Below are 9,360 nucleotides of genomic sequence, written 5' to 3'. Positions count from 1 at the left end.
ACTATAAAACACTCCCTTCTTCCGCCCCACTGGTGCAAGGTTGCAGATCTTTCTGCGATCTACAACATTGAAGCGGTTGGCGGACGTTGCACTTGAGGGCTGTGATTCTTTCTCCGCTTCTTTTACACAAATGCACTGTAACTGCACACAACTCACTATCGGCCTTTTGCACGATATCGATACTTCCGCGTTATGTATTGATCTTTCTCCTACTATTTATTGCTACACTGGAAACAGAAACACAAATATAATTAAAAGAAACAATTAACACTACCATGCAACTGCCGAGATTATGGGTAAATAGGAAACAGCAAGATTTGGTAGAGGGACGGAAAGCCCCACTGACTGTCCTTTCTTAAGCCTTGGAGGCGCTTTTTCCCCCTTTAACTATTTCATAACACACTAATCGGACCGAGTCTTGACGGATAAGCATACACCCGGGCCCCACATTGAACGCCATTGAACGTATGACGTCTGTAGTTTGTTTGTTAGCAGTCGCTTTTTCATCTCTTTTTCACTATTAATTTCAATTTCACTTCCTGTTCCGGCATCGGTGTGCGTCGTCTCACAGAAAGGGGGAAATGCTTCATTCGACCCGGGGGTTGGAAAATCGTTTGCTACTGGTTTGCTCTCAACATACGCGCGTGCACAGTTTGTGTGTCGTTTTGTGAGACTGTTTGACGCGCTCGCGGCTGGTGGTGATTTGTCGGAAATGGTTATATCGCAGCCTAATTGCCGAGCGAGGCTATAGCTTTACCGATGGTCTCGATCTGTTTGCTCTCAGGCTGACCACCAGCCACGTGAGATGTGTCCGGCTGGAGGCAACGATTATGGAAGTCTTTTTACATCGATCAAACGAGGAGTGAAGGCAATTTGTTGGTTTTGTTAGCTGCAAATGAGAAAGAGAAGAAAATAATTTTATTGATTTAAATTTATTAATCGATTGTGGAGAGATTTAAGCAATTTTTAAGATAAATTAGATAATAATGCTTCGTGATAATTCCAGATAAGAAAGAATTATTTTTAAACATTCTTATTTAATTTTGTAGTTGAATCACAATGAATAAATATTTGTGGTAAAATAATCGAACAAAGCAAACGCTTTATCTTAGACTCGGATGGCCTGCAGCACACTTGACTTAGATCGAACAGCATTTACGGAAACAAAAATTAAGACAAATCCTTCGAAAGCTAGAGCATCCAAACTCCATCATCAATCATCAGTTCACACGTTGACTATTAATGCTTGCTAGAACAGCAGCCTCATCCCGCACGATGTACTGACGGCAAATCTAGAAGCTTTTCGGGAATTTCTTTCCGTAAAAGGGTGTGTGTTCGGAACAAATGATAATTATCCATCAGATGGAAGACACTGTAGAATCGTTCGTGACTGTGTGATTAAACGAAAACGGAACCGCGCAATCGCTCACCCGCAAGTACCTCAAGCACGAAAGAGGAAAAAAAGGGAAAAGGAAATTAACTTTAGGACTGGATGGGAGTGGTTGAACTTATTCGGGAGGATAAAACCGCTCCCAGCGACTCCGGCTATGCTGTCCGTTTTGCAATTATATAATTTTCTCGTAAAGCTGCCATCAATTTGGCCGCGATGGAATGAAACTTGCGTCATGTGGTGTCGTTGATTTGTCTAATTTAACGACGAATATAGAACGGGCGAATGTGTAACGGGGCAAAATGGAACCAACGTTCCAGCTGTGGGATAAAGTACATCCTCCAAGCCGATAAATTGGAAGAAAAAGGTATTTTTTTAAATTAAATTTGCCCATTCAGCTCTTCTACTATTTCCATTGGACTTTGGTGAAAATTATGAACGAACTTTTAATATTGGAATTTGAATGAAAAATACGAATCATATCAATTTGCTTAATCAATTACACTTACGCATTGTACACCTCGAAGCACTTTCGAAGAGAAAACATCCTCAACCATCACGGTACGATTCAATGTGTTCCATCAACCATCATAAGAAACGTTCTTCGCAAGAAAAACATATCGTTAGGAACGCAGACTTGTCAGTTGGATAAATATCCTAAATCGCACACCCTCCACAAACCTGGCGTGTCATGATTCAGCACAAAAGCATCATGTACGCAGTTTCCTGTGGAACACCCTCGTCGCTCGAGGATGCGATTTGCAAGCAATGTTTTCTGAACCGAAGCAAACACACTCCGCAACAGACCGTTCATCCTTTCCTTCGGGGACGACGAGGAATTAAAGCATACCGATGAAAGAGCTGGAATAACGAAATGAAACGCAATCCCGACACTTGTCCAACAAAGGAACCAGAAATTACGCCGCCATTACACACAACGACGCCTGCGAGGCATCAAAAGGTAGAAGTTCTCTTACACATGACAAGTGTTTAATTTTTGTGGCTTGGTAAATGGCCACAGTTTCTACAGCATTATTCAGGTGAAAAGAAACGCACGAACCGCACTCACACCTACCAGTTCCATTTGTCTCTTGAAACTCGAAACCTTTCGGTGGTTTTGCGTGAACAAATTCAATTAAACGCCCTCCAATATCAGGCAAGCAAAACATACTGCGGCACACAGCCAACGCAATGAACTTGAAGCGGTCAACGGTGAAGGTTACACGGGTAACAATCGTTTTGTAACCCTTTAAATGTCCATCAGTTGGCCCTCACCAGGAAACGACCGGGGGAGAAGTAGTCCCTCCTGGGTGTACTAGTTTGGCGTGGTGTGAGCACTTTACCACCGAGATCGAATGTGCGCGATCACTCGATCACTGTCGCGATCGATGTTTGATTACCGTGCACTTCCCGCACTTTGACAGAGTCACTCTGTGCCACAATTACTGGCACCGTTCTTAAGATTTTTACGCGTTTTTTTCCCCTCCGTCCGGAAAGGCAACGTAGACAGCCCCATCTTTGAAGGACATGTAGCTGCTGCAGGTGCTGCATGCAGATTGCAGTGATTACGGGAAGAAATGAAGCAGCGATATTTACGTCCAACTGACGACAATCTAGCACGATGCCGGACACTATCGGATTAAATATCGTCAGCAACAGATGATCGTAAGAAATGTTCGGAACCATTTGCCACCTGAATCGTACGCAAGTTGCAGATCATTGCTTTTGATTGAATGACAGTGAATGGCAGTGGATGAGGATGGCAGATAAAGGTAAAAAATAACAAACCATTTCATACCATTAAATACACTGATTTGCACTGAAAGAGGTGTAATGTACCAGAGTTACTTTGTACCTCGTGCCTTTTAAAAGCCTTCCAAACGGATAATGGAAGACCAATAATTGTAACGGATATGGCTACTTCATGATGATTCGCTTCAGTGGTGTTAGGCTATTTGTTGTGGACCAAGGTTCAATTAATCAACAAATGATCAAGCGAATGTAGATCATTTGCTTAGCAATTGAAGTTTACAAAGCGATCAATTTTGACCGATTTAATTTCCTGTTACATTCATTATTACAACAGTGGTATGAGTCCATTCTCCATGGCCAACCACTTTATGAACTCCTCATAAAATATGCTCAAAACAAGACATTTTATTTGCCGAATAAATTGCAAAACCGAAACCCTTTAAACCGCTAAAGTTATGGTGAAATGCTCACTTACTCGACAGTGGGAAACATTTCATTACCCAGATGAATAGCGCAACATTATCCATATCGGTGTGCCTGCTAGTTGCTACCGAAGGTTTGCAGTACCAAGCGAAAAGATATGCACGCTTCCCGCATGCATCTATCTATTAAACTATTATTACATTCGCTCCGCTAGCGGCGACGCTTATGACAACACTCAGTGTGCCGAAACGTGTCGACCGACGCGACCCGTTGCACGGACAGGGCAACCGAAACCACAGAACCCAAAATGAACGGTGCAACGTGAACGCTAGGAACTTCGGATCGGATTATGTTTGTGGAAACCGGCTGCCTACCTCCCCGGGGATACCGGTGTGCTGGTCAACCAGTAGTGCAGCTCGCTTTAAATGATCAAGTCCGCTGAACTGTCGGACGTTAATAGTGTCCGAGTCCGGTTGCGGACAGCCTATGCCAGTGTGTTGGCGGTATGTCAGCATTTGACATTACTTCGAAGCAACCGCACCGGAAACTGTGGCCACCGTTAGAAGCCGCTACGTTTCCCACTTTTTCTCAAACTACTATTCCTCCCCCTAAGAAATGACGGAGTTAATGTATCGATGCAGGCACTGTGGTTCGAAGCCCTCGGGGACACTTGCACGTCGACGTTGAACACGAGTCGATAACCTCGGGGCCCCTTAACTTGGCAAGCAAGTCCTCTTCCTGCCGGCAAAATTTATTGTTATATTCTACCGCAACGAAACGTGTTGAAGAAAAGGCTGTCGGTAGTGAAAGTGATTACCAGCGAAGTTCCCACTAGGCGAGGGTGCTACAGGCAGCAACGCCACTGATATGAGCATACTTCGAACCGTGTACAGGATTACACAGGTTTGCATGGGCTAACCAACTACGGTAATACACCATCCGTTATGATCCGTGTTTGAACATCTTCGCATTATAGAAAGCAAAAGTGAACCCAGACATGACCTCTGGGTACAGCAACAACTGGCGCTGATGCGCAGTACCAACCAAAACGCAGATGGTAGGACGCTTTCCACACAGCAGCCAGCACATGCTCAGCCAGCGCCATTAATTTCTCTTAGATTCCCAACGGGCGTTCAGGCCCGAGGGAGGACCAGCCCTGCTGCAGCGATCGGTGATTAAATTCTCGTTTTGGATCGAACAGGTTGACCTCCAGGACGTGGCAGTGCGGCCGAGCGAGAAAGAACACACCGCCCGAGTGTGACAACAGCGATACGATTGGGGCTTGGGCGACCTCGCAGCGACCGCAAAGCCTACGCCTCAAGACGGCTTACGGCTCGAGGCTCCCCGATATCTCCCAGTGACGGTGAATACTTCATTACTGAGCCCCTTCCTGCGACCTGGGACCACACTTGCCACGCGAACAGGTTTCCTCTTTGGGGCGGGTTCAACTTCTCTTCTGAAGTCACGATCAGCGGCAGTCCCGGGCACGGTCGGCCGGCTATCGGGATGGAGTAGCACTTTGCAAAACGCGGCGAGCTGCCTGCCAGCGTGCGGAGACCTTGCCCAGGCTCGGAAAGAAGTGTGGTAACAATTTTTGAATTACAACCTCGGTGTGCCCGAGGGCAAGTTCGTCGGAAAGGCTGATTCGACGAATTTCTCGAGGACGCTCTGGTGGAAACCATGGCTCTGAATGATGAGCAGCAACAGCAGCAGCAGGAGGTTAGGAAATCCATCGCCGCAAAAGGGTTGTGGTCGTTGTCCCATGCCGATTTTGTCGCTTGGTTCATTTCGGGGCGCGCACATTTTCGCATGAGAAAGAAAGTGAAACTCCACACTGACGTCAGCGAAGATGTGTGCCATGTCCTCTGCTCCCAAGGGTGTAACGCAACTTTCGCTGGAATGTCAGATATGTTGTTGCTTATCGTGCTGTTTGTTTAGGGTATCGTTAGCCAAGTTCTTAAGTAAAGAGTAAGAAGCATTAACTAATCTTCTAAATTCAGATTTTCTGGCACAGCAAACAAGAAAACTTCAGACAAAAAGCACCATAACTAAATGGTCAATAAAGTAAGATATACAACGTTGTTGTGAGGTAATCGGACAGCTGGTTAGGACAAAACAACTGCAACCACACAACCAAGAAACACCACCATTATCCGAACCGGACGGCCAGCAGAAAACTAGATTTTATTCAAATCAATACACATGCTCGCTGTGTGACACAGTCCTATTATGAATATTCATCGAGATCGCAGAATCTCGCGAATGAATTCTAAAACGATGCCTTAAAATATGAACATCCAAGCAGAGTGTGCGGTGTGGCTTTGCTTAAGCCACACGCGAAAGCAGCTAACATATGCGACAGAATAAAAAGGAATCAATCGATGCCTTTCAAACGCTACCAGCGACAGGTTTGAAGGGTCTGACACTGGCGATAGAGGATTAACAGTTATAGTAAATTAAGACCTAATTTTGTGCCACTTTGAATCTGACCGGTGAGCAGATCTGTCGAACGGAACACCGTCCGTTTTGTTTCGTTAAAGTGAGCATAGATAGATGGTTGGGTCGATCGAAGAAAACGGTATTAATTTTATGACCCAGAGTGTCGAAAAAGGGGAGCTTTTTGGTAGCTTTTGACAAAGTTTTCGATGATGTAGCGGTAATTGGAAAACAGTGTTCCTGGGTGAGAACTCACTTCTGGGTCAGTAGAGTTGGTAAAAGGCTATAAACTTTGCTGCTGTATTTATGTATGCTCAACAACTTACAAACTGTCAGCCGTGGAGTGTCAAGCGTTTGGAGTCAAAACGCTTAAACTTAAACTTAATACTTTTTAGTCGATTTCATGGAGTCTGTAGAGATTTTTTTTAATGTTCAAGATCATGAAGTATTATTATTTGTATAACGTTATTCTGTGAGTAAATTTTAAGTATCAAAAATAGACATGAACAGTAAAACCATTTAAGTACTGAAACGTGAGCAATAACTGAGATCTTGTAATTCAATAAAAAAGTTATATGCTCCTTTTGTCACTCAGAAAAGCGGCGCGATAAAAGACAATCATGAATCAAACATCCTTTGTCGTCCATAACAAGTAGAAACAATTTTTATTGACTCGCTATACATACACGATTCGCAGTTCGCTCCGGAAGTTGAGCACGATTCGGTACGATAACAGTTCGCGTGTGTGTGTGTGTGCGATTGTTCGACCCTTGGAACCGCAACAAAACACATTGGTAATTACTATAATCATCTTAAGCCGCCCATAAAATGATCTATTCTTAAGCACACATTGGTTGCGGTTCGCGGATCACGTGGCACCATGTATGGGTGTCCTTGAAAATATAAAATCCTAATGGTTGGTAGTGGTTTACGAAATAATGAGTTTAATATGCCTTTTGAAACTCTTTCCGAAATGCGCATAACATGTCAGGTCACCTTAAGACACTGATTTAGTCGAGTGATGGCATATCATGCATGAACCGAAACTCATGTTTAAACATAAGAAAATGTTTATTTCTAACGCATTCGAGTGAAGCCGAATGATTACGTTATGGTACAGCTTTGTCTATCCTTCAATAATTTTCAAAAAGGATTTCCGCTTTTACAAAATCGTTCCAGTTTTCTACGAGGTTCTATTTGATTTTCATATTATTTATTCATATTAGCTACGAAAAACCAACTCTAATCTCGCTTAGACTTTTATAGAGCCGCATTGGCATCGGTTGGAATTTTCCAGCTCAACCATTTCTAAGCACTGTGAAACCCATTAATACCAAAGCGGTATCTTGTCACTTTAAATTGCCATCATTAACGCGCCCCAGCCACAATTGGCCACAGCACCCGCCCCACTACTTGTCAACTAGAATCTAGAACCTTTTTTTTTTGCGCCCCACACGTTCAGTGCTCGTCCTTCCGCGCACCAATGACGCAGAGGGCCCCACATTTAAGCCCCACTTTGCACTAGTGGAGGTTTGCGAAAGAGGTGCTTAAAGCTTCACCACATCAAACGCAACCTGCCGGGCCTGCCGCGTGTTCAATTGCTTGACAAACAGTTGCCCGGTTTTATCGTAAATGCCACATCGCTTCCGATTAGGATTATAGAAGCTGCAGCTATAGCACACAACAACAAAAAAAAAAAGGCAACAACGAAATGTCCCCACCATTTATGAGACTTGTGGTAGAAGGGTTGAACAGAAGCAAGAAAAAAATGTTTAAAAATGGCATACGCGTAATTACGCGGCAGAATCGCGGCCCGTGTACGGCCGACTGGCTATTCCATTTGCGTATCGGTGAGACCTGCTGCACGCAAGGAGGAGAACTCGTGGACGATGTTGTTTAGAATCGCCCTGCTCTCAAGTGCGGCTCAAGTGCTGCTCAGGTGCTTGGTGGGCTCGACTGGGCCGAAGGGTACCCTGTCGAAGGTGCGAAGGTTTCAACCGACCGGTGTTTATCTAACGGGCCACGTGAGCGATTGTGAGCATTCAAGCTGTTGGTCGTTGGAATGATATGTTGAATATCATTCGGGCGATCAATAGCGTTGAGGTGTTCAAGGAATTTAAATAATCCTCTTTTCGCAAGAATCCATTGATCGTTTTGCTACGATTACAACTCACCAGAATTGCTTTTTTCGCTGCGCAAGAAACCCATTTTTAATCCTTTTACCTCACATGTGCTATATTCTGGGGAGATTTGAGGTAAAATAAACGAAAAAGAATTTTTTAAATATCCACTAAAATAGAGCTCCATGCTTATTAGTATAATTTCCAACCCGATTGGTCTGTGGAATGATTTAGTAGCGGTTGTTTTTTTTTTTGTATGGTACAAAAAATTATTTTTGTGTACCACTCGTGCGTCCCAAAGGTGAAACAAGCCTTGTGCAAAACAAAAAATTACACACGCAAACCGGGGTGTTGCATGAAGGCGATTTAATAAGGAACAAGCGTGGCTAGCGAACGTGTGCGCTACGCCATGCATTTGCATTCATTTTGCTTCTTTTTTTTGTGTGTGTGTGAGCATGCTAGTCGGCTTAATTTAACGACGTCGACTAGCGGCGACCGTGCATTACAGTCGTGAAATCGCCAACATTCGCCCGTCAGCACACTTCCCTGCAACGTTCCCTTGGGGGTACGATCATCATCAAGCCAACGCAAAACTCTAACGAACGTAATTCGATCGACCACGTTTTCGCTATTTTTGGGGGACTTAACCTTGAAAGCTGCAGTGGATTGCCGGGTGGTGAACTGATGACTGTACACGGGCGAAGGTGGTTGCACTCTTCATCTGCCCAACCGTTAACCATTGGCCTTCGGAACGGCTAGAGACGCACCGAAACCATCCTTTTCATACTCGCAAACGAACGCCTTCCGACAATGTTGGTATGGATGTTTTTTGCGTTGAAAAATTGATCCAATGGAAACCAATAATCAGAGAGGCGGCGCTTGAAGCGCTTGAGTTGACCATCAAAACGGTGGACATTTTCAAGGCCACACGATTCGTGCAGATCGAACGAAAACCAACAATCAACTGATCAAATGAAAATCGGTAACCCATGCCACGGTAGGTTCTGATGCATCCTTCAGGAGTACATTCTGATTATGGATTAAGCTGTTCGGAGCGTGACTGTGAAGAAGCTGCAACATAACATGATGGCACAAGGACGTTCATGTTTGGTGTATCTATGAAACCTGTAAGCATAGCTCAACTTATTGGAGGCTCTTAGGTCTGGTGGTAAAGTTTAATAAAAAAAAATCATCAACCATCAATCGATCAGACAGCTCAAGGTAGTTGAAGTTAAACCT

At 44.2% G+C, this 9,360-nt stretch overlaps 2 protein-coding genes across 2 annotated transcripts in view; both read left to right on the top strand.

The window, feature by feature from the left end:
- Nucleotides 1–23, top strand: part of LOC126565253 (aquaporin AQPAn.G) — a 149,015-nt gene extending 148,992 nt beyond the window's left edge. The window contains exon 7 of the mRNA XM_050222414.1: nucleotides 14–23. The gene's annotated coding sequence lies outside the window, so the exon portion shown is untranslated. The remainder of the gene's footprint in view (nucleotides 1–13) is intronic.
- Nucleotides 1–9,360, top strand: part of LOC126564970 (D-3-phosphoglycerate dehydrogenase) — a 483,268-nt gene that overhangs the window by 329,035 nt on the left and 144,873 nt on the right. The window lies entirely within an intron of this gene.

Source organism: Anopheles maculipalpis, chromosome 3RL, assembly GCF_943734695.1.
Source record: "Anopheles maculipalpis chromosome 3RL, idAnoMacuDA_375_x, whole genome shotgun sequence".
NCBI lineage: Eukaryota > Metazoa > Arthropoda > Insecta > Diptera > Culicidae > Anopheles > Anopheles maculipalpis.
The sequence above is the reverse complement of the archived record's forward strand: the minus strand, read 5'-3'. Positions and strand labels throughout refer to the sequence as shown.